General features: G+C 43.2%; 1 protein-coding gene across 1 annotated transcript in view; it reads right to left on the reverse strand.

Moving 5' to 3' along the window:
* The window catches only part of RGS6 (regulator of G protein signaling 6), a 573,125-nt gene extending 551,668 nt beyond the window's left edge, over positions 1 to 21,457 (reverse strand). Inside the window, exon 1 of the mRNA XM_060004290.2 lies at positions 20,873 to 21,457. The gene's annotated coding sequence lies outside the window, so the exon portion shown is untranslated. The remainder of the gene's footprint in view (positions 1 to 20,872) is intronic.
* Positions 21,458 to 23,260: the final 1,803 nt, after the last annotated feature.

The following is a 23,260-nucleotide window of genomic DNA, read 5'->3' on the forward strand; positions in this document are numbered from 1 at the left end:
GTTCAGAGTCCAGGAGGGGTGACACATGTCCAAAAATGCAGGACTCTGTAATATGTGGGTGCTCAGTTATGACAGCACAGAGCAGGAAGAGGCGGCAACTACCATCAAAGCAGAAGGATGAACAGGAGGGGGAGGCAGAAGAGGCCCTTGCAGCCTGCGTCCCAAATGAACATCTGAAGCCGCAGAAGTGGTAGACACCCGGGAGGAAAAACACATGACGATGATCTGATCTCAAGGAGATTAAGTGGAAGACAGTCAAATGAGGAGAGTGAAATAACAGGGATTTGCACCTAGCTGAATTCATATGACTTTGCTCACTTGTTTATCAGGGACCTCTGCTGCTAGAGAGCCAGTTCTGCCTGGGCAGAGTCTTTGTCAGTTGGGTTTACCCCTCTATTCCTGGCACCTAGAAGGTACTCAAACTTTTTTTTAAATTAATTAATTTATTTTTGGCTGCGTTGGGTCTTTGTTGCTGCGCGCAGGCTTTCTCTAGTTGCGGCGAGCGGGGGCTACTCTTCGCTGTGGTGTGCAAGTTTCTCATTGCGGTAGCTTCTCTTATTGCACAGCATGGGCTGTAGGCGCATAGGCTTCAATAGTTGTGGCGCACAGGCTCAGTAGCTGTGGCTCGCGGGCTTAGCTGCACCACAGCATGTGGGATCTTTCCGGACCAGGGCTTGAACCAGTGTCTCCTGCACTGGCAGGCAGATTCTTAATATTTTTAATGAATGACAGAACTGATAAGATTTCACTAAGATACAGTGTACTCCGTCTAGAACACTCATCTGGTTAACGAGCCATTAAAACTGCTCAGCAAAGAAGGCTCTTTATCCACAAAGACCTAGGGATGGAATCACACAAGAAGATTTCCCCCAGGGTTTATTGACATGGACCAGCCCTGAACTCAGGAATCCACTTTTGGAATCCATGAGCAAGTTAGATCAGAAGGAATATGTGGGAGGGTGGAAAGTATAGTGAGGAGGGACCCTGTGAATAACAGAACAATTGAGCATCTATGACTCTGATTAGTAAATCTTTTGAAAGTCAGGACTGCAATTCACTCCAAACTTACATTGCATTTGTAGCTTCGGTTACAACAAATGCCAGCTGTTTTCATTTGTAATGCCAGCCCCTCAGCAAGCAAAGCCTAGGGTCCAGCAGATAATGATGCTGAGCAGGGCAGGTGGGAAGGACCTTGATGATGTGGAAAAGGGAGGGGCTTTGAAGTCAGACCAGGAATCACATCTCAGCTCTGGCCGCACCAAGGCTGCTGTGTGGCCTTTGGTAATTGATTCCTCCACCCTAAGCTTCCAGCTCTTCACCTGGAAGCAGAGAACCCTCTACTTTGCAAGGTTGCTTTTGAAGAGGGAATAAAACAAGTCACACGAATTTCCTTGGCACTGAATGAATTGTTGCAACTGACCAGCAGTCTTATTTTTGGCCAGTGTTTGGCCAAGTGAAATTTCCAGGCCACTGACATCAGAATCACTGGAGAAAGACTTCCTCCTCCTCAGGTATTCTGACTCCGTGCATCTGAGATGGAGCCATTAGCAGTTTCACAAGCTTCTCGGGTGACCCTGATACACAACTAAGCAGCAGACCACTACAGTTACACTACAACGCCACTAAAACCAGCATCACACCCAGCAAGAAGCCCTACACATCATGCTCGCCACTTCTAGCGTCCAGCCCTTGAAACCCGATTCAGGGAAATACCTTTCAGGAGAGGCAACCAAACCCTGCTTGTAATATAGTCTGAATATTTATGCTGCCACATAAGAATTTCTGTTGGTGCTATTTCCTCCCCTCCGTGTTATATCCAATTCACATAGTTTGCCTCAGCCCATTAAAACCCAGTGGATTTTTTTTCTGACATCAGCAATGTTAAGTACTTCAGAAAAAAAAGAAAATTTACAGATTGTGTGCTAGCTCAGTAGTACAAGCTTGTTTATACAGCTCTAATCTGACTGAGTGGGCAGGAACCTCAAGAGGGAGGAAAGAAGAGCAATAGCTCTAAAGAACAAATAACTCTTTCTATTACTGCAGAGTCTGCCAACTTGACGTCTCCTATATACTCAAAGTTCAGATGCTCCATGACAGCTCAAGTGTGTTTCAAGAAATGCACCAAAGATCTGAAAACAAGGCACTGGAGCTCAGCCCCTAGGGCAATGCTGCTGGCAATGCCAGGCACCCAGTATTTTACTAGACTGTAATCTCTTGATCATTTTTGGACTTCAGTTAGAACTCAGGGGTTCCCAAAAGCTGGTCCAAGGACCTGAACCAGACTAGGAGACTCAGAATCACTGGAGAGGGGGGCAGATTATAAAGATACATGTTCTTGGTTCCCACGCTCCAGAAATCCTGATCCAGTAGGCCCAGGATGGTCCGTGGAGATTTCTAAATGAAACGTTCCCCAGGCGATTTGGAAGAACGGTCAGGTTTGGAAACTAGTGACCTAGATTCCATGGAGCCTGCCTTCTCTTTGCCTGATCCCTTCATCCCACCCCATGCTGCCGACAGTCTGGGCAGCCACACTGAAGGGGAGGCTCCTTTAGCTTCCCTTGAATTTGGCCAGAAAGTCACTGTGATGGATAAAGCCTGGGTCCTGAGGTCCTGAGAACCGGCTGTCAGTCCCGGCCATGCCACTTAAGAGCTGTGTGACCATGAACAGCACATTACTAAGCTTATTTAGCCTCTCCGAGCCTTGGTTTCCTCATCCATAAAATGGAACAAATACTCATCACCTGTACCAGTGGTTCTCCGCCTTGCCTGCTCATTAGAATCACCCAGACGATGACAGAAACTCTAACGGGTGGAGGTTATCACTCCCACGCTACAGATGAGAAAACTGAAGCTTGAGAACATAGGTCACTTGCCCAAAGTATCAATAGAACAGCTTGTCAGCCAAGAATCTAGAATTCAAATCCAGGACTGACGGCAATACCCACAGAGTTTCCAGTAGGGCAGCTTGGTCTCCAGTGGAATCACTGATACACAGTAGTTAAAACAAAATTTTGTAAATATACAAATTTCAGTATATACTTAAATATACAGTATTTTGCACCTAGAGACTAATTATAGCATACTCAGTAGCAGGTACTTCTGGTACATAGTACAACTGGTACATAGTAGGTTCTCAACTAATTAATGGGTCTTTCCTTCTTCTTGCTAGTGTATCGGTGAAGCTGACATCCCCATACCAATCCTACCTGAAGACATATGAATAAATACAGTCTTCCCTAAGTTGCTTGGCTGCCTGACAGCCTAAACAAACTAATCTACCAAAGCTACTTGTAAAGAAAATTATTTTTGCAATCCTTCTATTAAACAAAAGTCCTAAAAATAATTCAGCTGGGAGGGAGAAGTGGAAAGTTCTTCACATACCAGGATGTGCTGGCTGTGTGATGTGCCTCACTGTTCTATTAGTGCAGTCGCCGCTTGAAGTTCAGGTCCACTAGGAGTCCCCTCTTACCAGGGGCTTTGAACTCCACACAGCTCTGGACACGCAGAGCCCGCCAGCTCCTCACTGACTCCTTCTGCCTTCTGAATTCTTCTTCTGTAAACAGCATGCCCACTACATCCTTCCACCTCCTCTCTGAACTCCGACCTTCTGTGACCTTCTTGGAAACCTGGCTTGCCCCAAAGACATCCCCTCCCTGAAACCTACCTGTCTTCACCCCACCTATCTCAAGACCAAGAAGTAAAGCAAGCATCCGCCTGGTTCTCCACTGCTGCTTCAAATGATTTCCCTCCCGTCTTCCTACACAAACCCCTGCCCTCATGAGATTCAGACCATCTGGCCATGCCACTGTCTACCCATTCTCACTGCTATTTCCTACCTCTCTCCTGTTAAGCCTTTTCATTTCCTAAAGATTCCAGCTTCGAGGTCTCAGAGGTTTTCTCCATCCCTTGGTCAACCTCAGTGACTTTAACATTAGAGCCAAAGCTGGTTTCTCCACCCTTTTCTTTCCTCATCTGAACCCTTTTCCTCCATCCCTCCTCCTCAGCTACCACCTTGCATGGCCACATGCTGAACCTTGCCATCGCTGGGGACTGTACCACCTCAAATCCCAACACAAGCTGAGAAGGTACACTCTGTCCACTGCCCCTCTTTCCAGATCACTTACTGAACATTCTCTACAAATATTCAATCCATTTCAACCACACCTTTGGTACTATTCATTACTGCGCCTCACTCTGCCTTCACTTTCCTCTCCCCCTGGCTCCATCGTTATAATCACTCCTCATCAGTCCTTCGCAAATATCCTCAACTTCCTCACCTCCCCCTTTCTGTGTCATATTTCCTGACAAATCTCCAACGCCGGGGGAACCCGACTCTCTGCCATACGATATCCAAGCTCACATCCGAGCAGGTGAATGCTTTGGGGTGGGGAGGAAATCACTCACACCAGGCTGACAAGCTGCATTTTAAATTCATGAGTACAAACTTTAAATGAGTTAGCCATAAATAAATAAGTAAATTAGTTAGTTCGTCAACACTGCCCACCAAACCTAAAAGGTTTTCCTGTCAAGCTTGCTCTCTCCCCTTCCGAGTTGGCTCTCTCGTAACTTCTTGTTTGAGCTTCACACACGGTCTCAGTTGATGGGCTCGCTTCAAAATCTGTGGAAGAAATGGAAGGCAGCAGAAGGCAAGTCTCTCATCTTGAGACACCCTCACCTAAACCACCATGTTCTTGGTCTTCCTTCCACTGCAGTAGGGGAAGTGCTGCTGCATTTACAGAAGGGAAGTCGCTCCACTTTTGCCCTTAATTAGAAGGTGATAGAACATTGTTCCTCCTCTACACCCTCCCACCACACCGACAGGCTCTGGTATAATAACAGTGGATTACAGCTCAAAGACCTCCAAGACACTGTCTCTGAAGAGCACATAGGGAAACCTTAATTTAAGAGAGAAGGCATAAACAAGAACACCAGGGGAATCTGAAGCTTCTCGCACTTACAACAAACATTGAGCACAGCCCAACTCCTGGCCAAATTAAATAAAACCTCACGTGAAAGGCCTGGTTACTTCAGTTCCTATTACCAGATACATTGTGTTTGGCTTTCAGCAAAAACTCATGAGCCATGCTAACAGGCAAGGAAAAAACACAATCTGAAGAGACAAGCAGTCATGAAAACAAGATACGACACGGATTTTGAAATTATCAGATAGGAAATTTAAAATAACTGTGATTAAATATGTTGAAGGTTCTAATGGAAAAAATAGATGGCAATGAAAGCAGAGATAGAAACTCTTTTTTAAAAAAAAAATCCTTAAAAAGGAAATGCTAAAAGTCAAAAACACTGTAACAAATGAAGAATGCCTCAGTGGACTCATTGGTGGACTCTAAATGGCCACGGAAAAATTCAGTGAGCTTGAGGTCAATAGAAACTTCCCAAACTGAAAAAAAGGGAGAAAAAAATTTTTAATGGAACAGAACATCCAAAGACTATGGTACATATCAAAAGGCATTAAGTGTAATTGGAGTACCAGAAGGAAAAGAAAGAGAAAGGAGAAGAAGAAATATTTGTAGGAATAATGACTGAGAATTTTCCAAAGTTAATGACATACACCAAAACACAGATCCAGAAAGATCAGAGACCACCAATCAGTATACATTAAAACAGAACAAAACAGATCACTACACCTAGACATACTGTATTCAAAGTGCAGAAAATCAAAGAGAAAATCTTGAAAGAAACCAGAAGAAAAACCTTAACTATGTAAAAACAAGGATAAGAACTACAGGGGGCTTCTCACCAGAAATCATACAAATGAGAGTACAGTCAAATACTTAAAATGTTGGGTTTTTTTAAACATCTCTATTGGAGTATAATTGCTTTACAATGGTGTGTTAGTTTCTAAATACTTAAAATGTTGAAAGAAAAAAAACACCAACCTGGAATTCTACATCTAGTGAAATGATCCTTCGAAAGTGAAGGAAAACTAAATTTTCTCAGATCAATACTGAGTGAGTTCATCACTAACTGACTTGCCTGCAAGAAATGCTAGGAGTTCTTCAGGCAGAGGAAAATCATATAGGTCAGAAACTTAGATGTACCAAATGAAACAGCAAATGTCAGGGAAGAAATAAAGGGAAATAAAACCTTTTATTTTCTTATTCTAAATTGATCTAAGAGAAAGGAATAAGATTCTTCTGAACAGTGTTCGTGGGACAGAAAAAAAATATTTTTAAAAAGATTAGCACATCAATGCCTAACACAGAGCTCTAAAATAACCCTTGACAATCAGCTAGTTCAAGGGTTGGCAAAGTAGGGCCCTTGGGACAAACCTAGCCTGCTGCCTGTTTTTCTTTTCAATGTTTTTTTATTGCGGTAAAAGTCACATAATATAAAACATACTACTTTAACCATATTTAACTGTACAGTTCAGTGGCACTAAGTACATCCACATTGTTGTGCAACTCTCACCACCATCCATCTCCCGAGTTTTTCACCTTCCTAAAGTGAACCTCTGTCCCCATTAAACACTAACTCCCCATTCCCCCTCTCCACCCCGACCCGTGCCTGTTTTTGTGTGGTCTGTTAGCTAAGAATGATTTTTACCTTTTCAGATGGTTGAAAAAAGTTAAAAGAGGGTTTCCCGGGTTTCCCTGGTGGCGCAGTGTTTGAGAGTCCGCCTGCCGATGCAGGGGACACGGCTTCGTGCCCCGGTCTGGGAAAATCCCACATGCCGCGGAGCGGCTGGGCCCGTGAGCCATGGCCGCTGAGCCTGCGCGTCCGGAGCCTGTGCTCCGCAACGGGAGAAGCCACAACAGTGAGAGGCCCGCGTACCGTAAAAAAAAAAAAAAAAAACGTTAAAAGAAGAAGAATATTTTATGACACATGAAAACTGTATAGAAATCGAAGTTCTCGGCCCATAAACAAAGTTCTATAAACGCCCATCTGTTTCCTTATTGCCTTCGCTGCTTTTGTACTACAAGGGCAGAGCTGAGTAGCTGCAGCAGAGACCATGCGGCCCACAAAGCTCAAAGCACTTACTCTTTGATCCTTTACACAAAATTTTTTCTGTTCCCTGACCACGCCCAATCACTTAATTTTTCAGAGGCTGAAACCAAGGCCTGGGAGATAGAGTTACACTAGCATGTCATCTTCCTGGTCAGTAACAAAGCAGCATGAAAATGCAGGTCTTCGTATCCCAAGTGCCTGTCCTCTCACATTAGAGGACTTATATAAGTATGGATTCTAAGATCACGGTGTCTAATACTACTGACTAATAGTGACTAATATTACTGACTCTGGGGACTGCAGAATTAACATTTTATTATTCTCTTATTTCACATGAAAGGTGGCATGACTGCTACAGGAGAAATAGGAGTGATAGGGAAGCTTTGCCAGTTTCTATGCACAAGAATATGGGATGACTAAGAGATGAAGAGGACGGCATGTTCCCAGGGGACCAAGATGAAAAGTACTTGGATTGGCTTTTTTTTTAAGAATGTCAGTTTTATTCCTTGGGATTTTGTTTTTTTCTTTCTTCTTCTTTTAATTGTAAGAACAGGTAAAAATCAGTATCTTTAAAACTGGGCACTTAAATACGGGGTCCAGCTCTTTTATGACTCTACAGTGCATACGTGTGAAGTTGCAATAGTAGGTTTTTCCCCTTCTGGAGATAGCAACACTTGACAAAAGAAAGATCTATTCATAAAGCTCACCAGGCAGGAGCAATATAGGTAAAGAAATAACAGCTGAATAGGTTCCTGAGGGTATGATTTTACTCATATTATGTAGATAGAAGACAAAAATAGTTCAACTTAGAATGTACCATATCCAACCCCTGAGAACAACTAGAAAAGTTGGATAAAATTTTAAAAGAAGTGCTCCCAAGGCAATGAGGACACATGAAGAAAAGGGAAGTGCAGAGGAGAACAGACATTCCATGAAACATTGCTTTAAGGTATCTTCTCAAATCCAACATCCACTCATGAAAATACTCTGAGCAAATTTTGAATGTAAGGGAACTTGCTTAATTTGATAAGGGGTATTTTAAAAACACATACAGTGACTCTGGAAGCTTTCCCACTGACATTAGGAATGAGACAATGATGCCCACTATGACCACTTCTATTCACCATTATATTAGAGGTCTCAGCCAATGCAACAGGCAAGAAAAAGAAATAAAAGGCACAATGACTGCAAAGGAAAAAGCAAAAACTTTTTTTTGCAGGTAATTGGATTGTGTACATGGAAAAGCCATAATAATCTACCTATCAGACCTGTTAGGATTAACAGGTGAATTTAGCAAAGTCACTGGATACAAGGTCAATATATATAAACCAACTGCATTTCCATATACTCACAACAAGCAATCAGAAAATGATGTTTTTAAAAGATACCATTTATAATAGCATCAAATACCTTCAAAAACTGGGAATACATCTAAAGAAAAACGTGTGATACATTTACAACATAGAGAGATACAAAATACTAACAGAAATGAAAGCTCTAAATAAATGAAGGGATTACCATATTAATACATTGAAACAGTCAACATTCTAAAGACATTAATTTTCTCCCAATTTGGGTTAGGGATTTAATGCAATCAAAATCCCATCAAAAGGACTTCCGTGGTGGCGCAGTGGTTGAGAGTCCGCCTGCCCGTGCACGGGACATGGGTTCGTGCCCCGGTCCGGGAAGATCCCACATGCCGCAGAGCGGCTGGGCCCGTGAGCCATGGCCACTGAGCCTGCACGTCCAGAGCCTGTGCTCCGCAACGGGAGAGGCCACATCAGTGAGAGGCCCACGTACCGCAAAAAAAAAAAAAAAAAAAAAAAAATCCCATCAAAAGATGATTTTAAAATTTAAATAATTTAAAATAATGCAAATGGCTAAGAATAACCAAACTATTCTTAAAATAACAACAAAGCTGGAGGAGACATACTAATGGATATCAAGATTTATTATTAAGCCATATTAGTTAAGAGTGTGATATAAGAATAGACAAATAGAACAATGGAAGGGGCTAGAAAGCAGAGAGAGATCCACGATCCATGTATAAATGATCACCTGATTTATAACAAAGATGGCACTTCAGAGCAGTGGAAAAGAAGAGACTTTTCAATATGTAGTGCTGGGTTAACTGGATATACTTACGGAAAGCAAAGTAGATCTTTTTCTTATGCCATAGATTTTTTGCCTAAAGATAAAAGGCAAAACAACAGGGCTTCTATAAATTAAAGTGGGAAAATAGCTTCATGACCCTTAGGGTAGGGAAAACTTTCTTAAGCAGGCACAGAAAACAATAACCATAAAGGAAGAAACTGATAAATTGGATTATTAAAAGTAAGATCTCCTATTCATCAAAAGAGAGTCAAGTGGAAAGCCACAAAATAGGAAAAGACACTTCAAATACAAATAACCGGTAAAAATATTTGTATTCAGAATTTGTTTTAAAAAAAAACCTCCAAATCAATAAGATAGATAATCCAACAGAAAAATAGGCAATAAACTTGAAGAGGGAACACAAAAGATTAAGTAAAAGCAACAAAAAATTACTAGCAAGGCACAATAATCATTAGTCACCAGAGCAAACTGAAACCACAATGAGGCACCACCACCCACCCACCATAATGGCTAAAATTCAAACGTTTGACAATCCCAAGTGTTGACAAGTATGTGGAGAAACTGAAACACTCATAAACTGATGATAGGAGTATAAACTGGTACAACCACTTAGGAAATCTCTTTGTAAGGCCCTCCTAAAGTTGAACATTATGTCCCCATGTCCCAGCAATCCAGTCGTAGGTGCATACTAAACAGAAACACATTCATACGTGCACCAAAAAACACACTAGAAAAAATTACAGCCGTATTATTCACAGTAGCCCTAAACTGGCAATGTCCCAAATGCCCATCAACAGTAGATGAATAAACCGTTTGTGAAATGTTACAGAGTGGGCTGCTATACAGCAGTAAAAATAAACTATGGCTACATACCACATCATGAATAAATCTCTCAAACAGTACTGTGCATAAGAAGCCACAAAAAAGAGAGTATATACATTAAGTGTAATTCCATATATATTTCACATATTTCAAAAATGAGAGTGCTATGGTGTTAGAAATCTGGTTAGTGGTCACCACTGGGGAAAGGGGGGTATGTAGTCCCACTGGGAGGGTGCATGCAGTAGTTTCTGGGGGAATGGTAATAAATATTCTCTTACTTAACCTAGGAGTGACAATATAGATGTATTTACTCTTTGAAAATTCAGTGAGCAATGAGTTGTGTACTTTTCTGGAAAGAGTGCCAATATTCTGGGAAAAGGATATAGGACAGAGTATCTCTGATTCTCATGGTGGCACTTGAGCCATCTCAGGTACAGCCATGAAAAAGTGATGTAGGGCTTCCCTGGTGGCGCAGTGGTTGAGGGTCCACCTGCTGATGCAGGGGACACGGGTTTGTACCCCGGTCCGGGGAGATCCCACATGCCGCGGAGCGGCTGGGTCCATGAGCCATGGCCGCTGAGCCTGCACGTCTGGAGCCTGTGCTCCACAATGGGAGAGGCCACAACAGTGAGAGGCCCGCGCAGGGAGATCAGCTCCGTGCTTTGTGACCGCCTGGAGGGGTGGGATAGGGAGGGTGGGAGGGAGGGAGATGCAAGAGATATGGGAACATATGTATATGTATAACTGATTCACTTTTTTATAAAGCAGAAACTAACACACCATTGTAAAGCAATTATACTCCAATAAAGATGTAAAAAAAGAAAAAGTGATGTAATTGCAGAGATACAGTTGCAGGGATGGTGGAGGAGCCAGAGGTTGTATCTGTCACCACTATATACATACACACTTACCCCAATGTTTGTGTGTAGGCGTAGACCAGGAGCAATAATCACTGAACGAGAGAGCTGGTATAGAAGTGAAACAAGATTAGAAACACACAACTGAAGGAATGCTTCACATTATCCAAAAGCTTTATTTTGGGTATTGAAAGTCTTCCAACTCACAAAATATCTCAGAACTTCCAAAGAGTAGTTGAAATACTCTGCACTTGCTCTTAATAACTTTCTACTCCCCAGCAAATAAAATCCAAAGTCTTCCAGCCAGGTTAGAAGATTGAGGCAGTTACTGTATCTTCTTGCCCAGTGTATGTGTGTGTGTGTGTGTGTGTGTGTGTGTGTGTGTGTATGTATACATATATATGTGTGTATATATATGTATATATATTTGCTGTTAAATTTACTTCTTCTGATACAGAAAGATGGGCTTGTAAACTGTCCTCAGCAGAATACGCCAAATCACTGGGCACACTGATTGGACCAAGATAGATATGTGATTCTAACCAGGACCAATCAGGGTCCTTCCTTGAGACTGAGATAAGAATACTGGAAGAAAGAAGGCCCATTCCCTGTGAGGGATTAGGCTGAAAGGATATGAGGGGAGGGAGATTAATGACCATCTTCTTTTTTTCTAGTGTCACAGAAGAAGGATATCAAGACGATGAGGTGTAAGAAGTGCTGATGATATCATTTAAGTCCCTGGATCCAGCCATGCCTGAATTCCCAGATATATTAGTCAGATAAATTCCTTTTTTGCTTGAGTTGGTTTGAATTTTGTTTTAGTGCAGTCGTTTTGTTTTTTGTCTACATCCAAGAGAGCTCTGAATCACCATTAACATCATCACCTTCATCATATATATGTGGCATTTAATCCCTTCAACAGACTGGCCCCAATTTGCATTTCTAGTCTTATCAATCACTATTCATCTTCATATAACCAACAACATGACCAATCTCAACCACAGGAAACATTCCGCAACTAAGAATTACCAATAAGTAAAGTTCAACTTAAAACAACCTACTTCCAAACACACTTTTGATAGCCAACTGGTCATTCCTGTTAAGGACAATTAGAAAATATAAGAAACTGGGGATTCGAAATGGATTTTTTTTAAGTGGGGGAGTATGGCAGATGGCAGGCTGAAGAAGTGGTTTTTGCAGAGAAGCTTTTGAAAGCTAAAGGAAGCCAAAGAAACGAAAACCTAGAATTAACAGCATATGCTTTGGCATGAAGTGAAATACCCTATGCGTTGGGGTGAGACATCAGAGAACTTCCTAATCGGCCATGCCAAGCAAGTTAAATAAAGTTTAGCCCAAGATGTATCCACTTTAACCTTAAGCCATAGGAAGATCTGGGAGTCAGTGGTCAACCTCTCAGTCTGAAAGTCTAAAAGGCATTGAACATTTGGACAGAGATCCTGACATCGTGGGGAAAAATGCCCATTCGCATGGGAATTGTTCATTAACTATAATAAAGCAAAACCAGTTACAAGCATTTCACTGCAAGGGAGCAATCTCCTGAATAACAGTAAGAAGTAACTAGAAATTCATTGTGACATACCCTCTATTATCAACATAAGGTGAGGAAAATGTCACTCAATCTACTTTGTTTTCTCATTTTACTTTCAGTAAACATAAATTTAGATTGCCCCATCCCTGTTTCCCCTTAAATTCTAAGTTCTTCAAAATGAACTTCCCTGCCTGAAAGGTCTTTGAGGACGGGACTCTCAGTAGAGAGGTATTAAAAATCCTTTGCACACTTTGTCACTTCTATCCTTTCACTTACACTGAAATGCCTCAAGCACACTTTGACCACCTCTGTCCCCTGCCGCATCACTGCAGATCCCCAACTCTGCAGGTCCTCCAACATCCAATTCATCCATTCAACCTCTTCAGTGAAATCTCCCAGTGGGAAGTAATCCCTCCCCCATTCCATGTATACATGCCTGTCTTACCACATTCTGTTTCTCCATCTTTTTCCCCTCAACAGAATTTTAAACTTCTTGAAAACAGAAGCCATATCTGATTAATCATCATCTAGAAAAGGGCCTTCAGTAGTGGGACCACTGTCATCACGAACAAGGAGCAGAGACCTTAGACTAACTGTCGCCTGGGGTAGGAACACCCCCTCCCCTTCCCCCATCCTCCCCCACCCCCAAACTAAGAGTGACTAAGGGCTTCCCTGGTGGCGCAGTGGTTGAGAGTCTGCCTGCCGATGCAGGGGACACGGGTTCGTGCCCCGGTCCGGGAAGATCCCACATGCCGCAGAGCGGCTGGGCCCGTGAGCCATGGTCGTTGAGCCTGTGCATCCGGAGCCTGTGCTCCGCAACGGGAGAGGCCACAACAGTGAGAGGCCCACGTACAGCTAAAAAAAAAAAGCGTGACTAAACCTCAGATTTCCAGGAATACTCTCTCTTACAGGAATGCCTGCGAAGCAATCACAGTTTCTCAGCCCTATTCTGCACCTGGGGAGAGCACAGATCAATAGCATTAAGCTGCTCTGTCTAACGTCACAAACCCCTGGCTACAGGCAGGAACCAGCAGCCAAGTCCCTAAACCACCTGCCATTCTGAAAGTTAAAAGTGCCTTCCCCTTAAAAAAAACTCCAGTATAATCAATAAATGTATCTTTTGTGAATGCATCCTTTCTATTCTGACCAGCTGCTGAATCAGTCTTTGTTTTAGGATGTATGGTCAGCAAAATAATATAACGGTAGCTTCCTGCTAGGTTTGGAATCTAAATGCTCTAGCACTTACATAGTGGCTCCAGGGAAATATACACAGTATACTGTTTTTAAAGTTGTTGTCTTTCTTCTACAGAGGTCACAAGAAGAAAAAGCACTGCCAGCTCAAACAAGCGTTTTGTTTGGATTGGGCATTGTAGATCCCTGTAATATTTTTCTAATTAGAATTAGTTGCTAATGACTAAAATGGATTAAAAATGGATGACAACAGCTTTCTGAGCAGCACATACCCTTTGCTTTAACACAGTCCTTACCTGCCCCTAATGCTTCCCAACCCTGAGGTCCAGCACCAGATGCCATTCATCGTCACACATGGGTGGCTGTTTGGCTTTTAGAAAAAAAGAAAGTGTTATTTGGTACCCATGTCTCTTTCAAAAATGGGGCAGAGGGCCCCATGTTTCAAGAAACTGGGGATAAACACATTTCTTTCTGAGAGTAAAAACTTTCTACATGTTTTACACACAAACAGAGCATGGTTTTGATGAAAAAATACAACTTAAGTTACCACTGTGAAAGAAACCTCACTCCAATAAAGATGTTAAAAAAAAAAAAAAAAGAAACCTCACTTGTTTCACTCATCTGCTTTACCTAACTGGCTCTGTGTTTGAGTGTGCAACCCATTTTCTAAGGCTTTTCCCTTCCTTCATTCATTTCACAAACAGCTCTCAAGCAATTACTATGAATCAGAAACTGACAGATGTTGAAGCTACAAGAGGGAATAAAACAGAGTCCCCGCTCTCAGGGAGTGTACATGTTAGCGGACAGAGACAGACAAAATACAAATAAAAACATATAGTGCAATGTCATGGTGATAAAGCTCTAAAGAAAACTGGAGCAGATAAGGCAATACAGAGCACTGTTGAGGCAGGAGTTAATTATTTTAGCTACGCTGGTCTGGGATGACTCTGATGATGAAGATTTTACATTAGTTTTTACTCTGAAAGCAAACAATAATTGGTTTAATTATTATTATTATTAACACCTCTTATCTGAAAAGATTGCTGTTATCCCCTCTCTTCACCTATGAAATTTCTGCCTATTTCCCAAAGCCTCTCTTCCAGGTCTGATTATACAGTGTTCTCTCTCTGAACTGGACTGTACTTACTGTCTTCATCATCTATTTGCTACCCAATCTGACTTATAAAATTCCGTGCATTATTTTCCTAAACTGTCACTGAACATCCTTTGTTCATTTTCTGTTTATTTCTATTTCTCTCCAAAACGACTGAAATGAACTCAAGGGAAGGGTTTCTGTTCATCCCTGACCTTGTGATATATCATAGAGACGTGGGATCTTAGGGTCGGATAAGATCTGGATTTAAATCTTGGTTTTAATAACTCAAAAACTACCTGACCTAGGGCAAGTGGCTGAACCTCTTCTTCAGCTTCAGTTTCTTCATCTGTAAAATGGGAGTGATACCACCTAATTCTTGTTAAACTCTTTGATCTACAACAGGCTTTACATGTGCTAATTCTAAGGTCAGTCCACTGCTGTATGACAGATCCGTAGCTCTGTAGGCTGGGCAACTTCTGGCTCAGGAAACCAACTTCTCTCAAGCATTTACTATGAGTGTTGCCTCATGGTGGGGGCAGGATAAAATTATGGTTTAAAAAAAAAAAGACCACAGCCTAGTGGGAGAGACAAACATGGACGTATAATTACAAACTAGGACGAGGACCTCACTATACCATGGATCTCAGGTGGATCTAGCCAAGCAGAATCAAGCAAACAATAAGAATGGGGGTTAGAACCATTTGCACCTTGCATATTCACCTGTAACTGCTTATGCGCCTGTACCCAGACCAGTCCATGCACCCACATCTGGTCCAGTCTGCACATCTGCACCAGTATTTGTCCATCCTTCCTTCCATTTTCACCCACCCATAGATGTCACTCTGCAAGTCAGTAACTCAGCAAATATTTACCAAACCCCTACCATGTGCCAAGCACTATAAGAGATACCAAGAAAAGAGAGGAAAATAGCACAGGGCCTTGTCTGGGTGTGGGTCACGGTCTGGCCCAAGAGATATCAATGTAGCCGCAGCCCCTATTTTTCACTTCTCTTCCTGCTGGTGACTAATGGCCCTTAGGCTCATGGAAACAGATCTCTGGCTGCCACAGAAGAAGATCATCCTCACTCCACCCTTTCCACTTCCAGTGTTTGGGCCACTTGCTTTCTTACATCAAGTGTCAGAACTATGGAGTAAGATTCTCCAAGGAACTTAGGAGTTCCTCAGCTGCTAGGCTGATGGAGCAAGTCCTCAGGAATAGAAGAAAGTTGGAAACGATTGCCCTGAAATACTTAGTATTTCCCAACAGACTCAGGCTGGAGGAGGTCACAGAGAGGATGTGGCTTCCAGTTGACCTGCAAGTTGAATCCCGGCACTCAGGAGGCTCCTCACTCCTCCCCCATGCTTGGAATGTACATTCTGCCCACCATCCCCCTGGGGAGCATGTGCAAGGATGCAGCCTTGAGAGAGAGAGAGAGAGAAAGGTGTTGTTGAGACCATCTGGACTGAGGACTTGACTGAGCCCAGTTAAAGCCTCAGAGTAGAAACACAGGCCTGAAAAACATAAATTTTTAAGGTTCTGGATGGTGGGTACAGAGATCTACCCCCCAGGCCCTGTGGAAGACAAGCCTCTTATGTAAGTTTCCTTGCTTATTACATCTTTCACCTACCAACCTGGAGGTCTCCCTCTTTCTTCCTTCTCCTCCCCTTCCATGTGTGGGGACCAGTTTCAGATTTCATTCAGGGAACAACCAGGGTTGTAACTCATTATCAAAATTCTTAGAAAACAGGAAGTATGGTGTAACAGGGCCCATCTTCTCCAGCTACTGGGCCTCCTCTGCCCTTCTCCTCACAGCCACACATACTCAAGGGGTATACTTTTTATTTTTATTTTACAGACGAGGACATTGAGGTTCAGAAACACAATGAACAGGGTTTAAAACGCCTGTTGTGCTACTTAAAGAGCTATGGATGGTAGCTCTGTGGGAGCTCGGGGCTGGCCTGGATTGAACGCAATACAGGTGCCTGGGGACCTCTGAGGGCTGCCACCACCCATCCACGTTCATACAGGACACTCTCATCTCAGGAGCCTCTGATGAACGTGTGCTTTCCCCTGTGCAAGAAAATAGCCTTTAAGGGTAGGGCAGACAGCAGTGGACAAGGGAGCTCTACCATGCCAAAACTTGAAGGTGGCTTTTTCCTTTGATGGTTTTACCAAAGTATTTCGAAAAGCCCAGACAGCTGTCTCCACCACAACTCATTTGAATAGCCTCACTCACAGGAGCATCTACTCTGTTCATATTCAAATATTTACACATTTTTCAGTTTCCATCTGTAAAAATGGGTGTCCTCTGCACCCTGTGTTTCTAACACCAAAGTGGAAGGAAGGGATTCATTTTCTAGCCACAAAGTAGCCACACAAGGAAGACCAACAAGTTCTGAGTGTGGCGTTTCAGCCAGCTGGAACCTCCTAGCTAGCAAATGCACTCACTCCGCGCCCTCTTCCCTTGTTTCCTGGGTCATAAGATGCAGTCCTCCCTCGGAGACTGGTCAGGATGCTCTAAGGAGCACTGTTCTGCCTTTTGGGGGGATGGGGGCGGAGTCTGGGCCACTGCTTGCTTTGTGGGCTGCCTTGGTAGTTGGGATAATTAATAGTGAATTTCCTCCCCCTTACTGGAATGTGCATGTGGTAGAAAAAGAATTGCCTCTTACAGGTCTCAGGGAGGCAGCTGTGAAGCATTGGAGAGGCTTCCTGGTTTGTAACATCTCAAGCACCTACTCTGAGTTGTTACTTGATGTAACTCACTTGGTTTAATGTGCACTTTATCTGCCTACTTATGAGCAGTTTTGCTGTCTCTACAGTTGGAAGAACTGGGTTTCATGACTGATTATTATTCTTATTACAGATTTAATGGTTCCAAATTGTGGACGATGATCTCTTTTATCCTGACCACTTCGGAAAGTTTTTTTCCCCATGGAGAAAACTGATAGCAGTTTGAACAAAGTTTACTGGGCACTTACTGGCAGTTACATTCCTAGGCATGGGGCAGAGGGATGCAAAGAAAAGTGCAACAGTGTTTCTGCCCCCAAGGAACTTACCATCTAGTTCTCAGGGTGGTCCCCAGACCAGCAGAATCAGCGGGACCATCATGCTAGAAATATAAATGCTCAGGCCCCATTCCAGACCAACTGAGTCCAAAACTCTGGGGGTAACCCCCAGCCATCTGTGTTTGAAAAAACCTGCTTCAAACAAAGATCATCCTCATCAAAGGTCAAAACGACAAGTATGTGGTTAGCTTATTGAGCTAAATCTAAAAGTATGTGGTTAGCTTATTGAGCTAAATCTAAAAGTGTCATTTGTCCTTTGAGGAAACAGGCCCAGAGCCCAAAAGCCACATGAGGAGTTGGTGGAGAAACTGAAACCAGAACTCAGGTCTCCCACCACCACCCCCAGCCCTGCATGGCCAAGGTTCTTTCTGTTTCTTTTCTGTTGCTTTAAATCCTAAATCTTATGGGGAGCCAAGTTTTGCCAATCCAAAGTGCAAACACTGGTTTTCAAAGACAACAGAGAAACTGGTCACTTTGAAAATAAAGACCACTAACAAAAATTAAAACCTGATATATCAAAGCCATCCAGCAAACTTGCAGTAATTTCCCAAACCTTTAACACACATCCAAGTTTCATTTACAATTTGAAAATTGCGGGGGGCGGGGGGGGCGGGATAGGGAGAAGGGTAAAAATACAAGGAATAATGTGATCAGAATATAGTCTAGAAAAATATATAGTATGCAGAAATGTCAACAGTGGTTCACCTTCTATGGGAGAATTACAAACGATCTTCCATTTTTTCCTTTGTATTTTCCTGAATTTTTCCCAATGGTTATTTATTACTTTGGTATCAAGAAAAAAGTAAAACCACTTTTTTGAAATGTTACATCCATAATCACGCAACATAAAGGTTTATTTTGTAATTCTATTTCTTTCCATACAGCAGGATAGTGTGTGTGTAGTAATTATTTATATCATGCCATATGTTACAATGAAGATGAAATTTGGTAAATATATTCCATCCAGCTGGCACTGAAAATGAAGAGGTTAAATGCTTTCCTAGGTTCAAAGCACTATGAATTAAGATGAGCTAACTGTGAAGCTAAAGGAAAAATTAATCCCAGTATTGAGATCTCTGAGAGCATCTCTTTTGAAAAACATTGATGTGACACATAGCTCCTTACTCATATCTCCCTGATGTTGAACCCCTGGCACAATACAGAAGGTTTGGCAATTCCTGGCAAAGTCTTAGGAGTTCAGGGGATAAAATGCATGGGAGAATATCAGAGAAATAAGAAAGAAAATGATCCTATTTTTATATAAAAGTCTGTTCCTGTGGACAGTAAGACATCCAAAATTACTGACAAATTTCATTGTCCTAAATAGCCTTTAAAATTTTTTTCTTTCTCAAGAAATGTTTGCTCATTTAAAAAAATATCTATATTTGCCATCTCATTCCACAAATCATAAATAAATAAATAAATAAGGACTGTCTCATTTAAAGAGATCTTTCTGCCACAGAAGCATTGTTGCAATGCTTCACTTGATAAGATAAATTTGTGCTGGAAGAAAACCTAGCATTGTTTTACTGAAACTCTCAGCAATATAAATTCAGTGCGTGTTAATTAAAGTTTCTTAAAGGAGACAGGGAAGTAAAGTTAAGAACAAATGTAATTACTTACTATGGAAAAGAAAACGCCAGTGGCTACCTACTTCAGAAAAATACCTCACAGAAGCTGACATTTCTAGAATTTCCAGACACTTTCAGAAAAGGACAAATTATTTGGGGTAAAAAAATATATATAGTAATACATCAACATTTATAGTACATAAGCTCACCAGATCTACACCACAGTTCAGCTTAGTAATATCAGAGAACGCAGGAAGAATTTACCAATTTACCATCTTGGTTTTCGCTGTTCAGCATGTGAGCGTTTCCTTACAAAGGTAAATCTCTGAAGAGTCTCCAATTTCCCTCAGTCCTCTACTTGCTTTCTCTCACAGGGCAGTCCCACCCATTACAAAAATAACAAATTAATAAAAAAGAAGAAAGAATATAACGACTATACCACTCACAGAAAGTTTCTCACCAACCCCCCAGTGCCCACTCCATATAATTACCTATCCACCTGGGAAAACTGGTCCATAAAAGCCTTACCTATTGAGCCAAATCTGACAGTTTCCTTTCAGTTTAACACTTTTTGACAACACACACAAACCTGTGGCTCAGACTCTAACTCCATCCGGACGCTTATAAGCCCATTTCTTATTCTTCCATCTCTCATGAGCCCCCTCTGCTAAGAAAAAGGGTCCAACCCTTTTGGGACCCTAGGAAAGTAGGTCCCAGTTTACCTACTACTGCTTATTTTTGCAGTTTTACTTTTGGACTGCTAAAAGGTATTGATCAGAAACTATCTGCAGATCCAGCTGCTAAGCACTAATAAATACTGAGGGAACAATTCCAAGCCAAGAACAATACCCAAAATATCTTAAGTTTGTAGCGTGGAAATGCCACTCGTCTCAACAAGAGAGAAGGAAACAACGTTCCTACTCCATCAAAATAAAAAATAATAAGTAGAAGATTCATCATCTTCCATTCTGAACAAAATTAAATTTTCTGGGTCACTTTCCTTTCCTGTCTCACTGGGCCACTTCTTACGCAGCCTGACAGTGACGGTAAACACGGTCCTTCACACGACCCTTTCAGCTGTCATCCTCACGGAGCAAATACCCACCCGTCCCTTTCCTGCCGCGGTCCCCAAACAACAGACCTCGCCACCCACCCCTGCCCTCCACACCTCGCCTGTCGCTTGCTTTTCTTCCAAACCACAAATGGGTGAGCTTATTCAGAGAAAAAGTTAATGAACATCTGCTTTTGAGGTAAAACTGCCCTACCTGTGATCACGGAATCAGAAGATTGGAAGTACCTAAAAGCACGCACCCTCTGCCAGCTCGCCCCGGCCGGCCGGTGAGTGCCTCACACCCAGAAACCCAGGAACATGATTTATATGCAGACCTGCACCCGTCCCACACAACTCCACACGCCAGCTTGCCTAACCACTTATGTAAGCTCGTGCCTCTATAGTCCCAAACTGCACACACACACACACACACCCCGACACCTGTCACGTATCTGCAATGGACAAGCATCTACACCCAGGAAATTAAATGAAATCAACACACATGAACTGGAAGGGTGAAGGGCATACCGTTTTAAAACATCTTTTCCCCCATTTGTTTCTTGCTCATTTCTGTAACAACTACAATTACCTTAGCAACCAAAGAATTGCGTTGACTCCCCCTCCGGTTTCTGAATTTCTCCTAAAGACAAGCTTGCGCCAGGTTCATGGTAAAGCTAGAGGAGTCCAGGGATCAAGGGGCCGGCAGCTTCTTGGGGGCGGAGGGGACGCCTGGGTGAGTCTCCGCGCGGCTCTCCAACGTCTCGCCTGGTCTTCCCGAGTTTCCGCGGTGGAGAGCGCGGGGTCTCAGCGAGCGGACCGCGAAGCCCGAGGCCGGCGCGGAGGCGCGGTGGGTCGCATGGTGTCAAGGGCGCAGGTCGGTCGGGTGTCTCCAGCGCGCTGGGGGATGGCCCCGCTCTCCGCGCTCCTGGGCGCTCCCCGCTCGCCCGCCTCTGTCGTCCCAGGCCGGCGGGGTCCGTAGAGCTCGGTCCGCCCCCTCGGCGCCCGCCCGCCTGCTCCCGCAGCTTCGGGAATCCGGCGCCCGGGAGGAGCTCTCGCCGCCGAGCAAGGCCGAGCGCAGGAGCTGCCCCAAGTCGCGAAGGTGCTCAGCTCCGCCGCTCGGGAGCTGCCGCAGCGGCGCCCGCTGTCGGGTGTCGAGCGAAGCTGCAGCCGGCGCCGTGCGCACCTGGGCTCTCGCACCTGGACCCTGACAGGCGCGGGGCGGGGCGGGGCGGCGGCCCGGGCGGGGCCGAGGCACCTGAGCAGAGCCTAAGGGCGCCGCTGCCCGGCTCACCTGTTCCCAGCGTCGCGGAAGGTGCAGATGGAGATTTGCCCGAGAAAGGGGGAAAAAAACCTAGAAATTCCTGACACTTGAGCTCCGGCGAGAAAACTGGCAGAGCGACTCAGCGGGGCGGAGGCTCCTTCCGTCAATTCCGAGAGCTGGCTGCGACTGGAAACTTTGGTGGCGTCAGGGTTGTCTTGGGGATTCCTGGTCCGGAGTGGATTGCCCGGTAGTTCTTGAATCCCTCGCTGACGTGTAGCTGGCGCCCTCTAAATTAAAACGGGCCACCGCGATCCTCAGGGATAGTGTTACTCACGTCGTCATTTTTATTGTTTCAACCTTTACACCACATGCTGTATTTGGAGTGTTTTATGAGCCTTCTTATCGCGTACACCACAAAAGAACTTTCAAGAAAATTTAACTCTGCAAATAATCTTGGAGAAGAAGAGAAAAAGTAGGAGACAGAAAATGAGAAAGGGTAACTTGAATTGACGGCCTTCTTTAATGTGGGAGCTTTGAAATTTGATGCTTAGTTAAGGATTCAGGAAGCTGCAGGTGGAAATAGAACAAGATTGTTGGTGCTGGACGGTAACCATGGGACTGATGTGCAATACCGATGTTATCAACATCAAGGATAAATTCAAGATTTATTCTTATATTGTATTGTGTCACCAGGAAAAAAAAAAAAAAACCTTGCAAATAAATATCTAGGTTCCATTAAGGATGGATAACCTGGACTCCCTTCATCCATATGGGTCCAGAGGTGAAAATCTAAGGTCTCCTTCCCAACATACATCTCCTTTCCCGCCATTCTACATTGATTAATGGGTGTATTCATTCTTTCATCCAATAAACAATAATTAGCATATACCTTGTGTTAGACCGTCCGCTAAGCACTAGAAATGGATGGCAGAACAGTCTCTGCCATCCAGGCCCCCGACCTAACAGTGCACAAGATATGTGTATTACCGTGGGCTAAGTCCTTGAGAACTAGAGAGAAACATGCAACCGAAAGAAACCACACCCAACCTAGTGAGTAAAATATAATTTCAATAAATTCCCCAGTTATTTCACTTATTAAGTTGAAATGTAAAGTCTTTCCTTCCCCAGGTTTAGCATCTGGCTTAAGCGTGGCTGAGAAGCTGGCTGTGGCTCCACCCTTAGAGCATAGCCTGCTTACTGAGAAATAGGGGGTGACAGGGGGCTCTTCCTCTGTGGGGAGCTCTGAATATCTGAGACCAGCAGCTTCGTGAGGGTCAGGCATGAGGGAACAACCACGTGGAAGTATGAGCAAAGGGATCCAGGTGTATCTGAAGAAAGGCCTTTCTGTGGACTTCCCTTAATACAGTAGCATCAAAAATAATAAAAATAATTAGGAATAAATTTAACCAAGGAGGTGAAAGATCTGTACACTGACAATTACAAGATATTGAAGAAAGAAATTGAAGATGACATAAATAAATGGAAAGGTATCCCGAGTTCATGGATTGGATAAATTGATATTGTTAAAATATTTGTACTACCCAAAGTCATTTATAGATTTCATGCAATCCCTTTCAAAATTCCAATGGCATTTTTCACAGAAATAGAAACAAAACCCTAAAATTTATATTGACTCACAAAAGACCCTGAATAGCCAAAGCAGTCTGGAGCAAGAAGCACAAAGCTGGAGATGTCACAATACCTGATTTCAAATTA

Source organism: Delphinus delphis, chromosome 2 (genome assembly GCF_949987515.2).
Source record: "Delphinus delphis chromosome 2, mDelDel1.2, whole genome shotgun sequence".
NCBI lineage: Eukaryota > Metazoa > Chordata > Mammalia > Artiodactyla > Delphinidae > Delphinus > Delphinus delphis.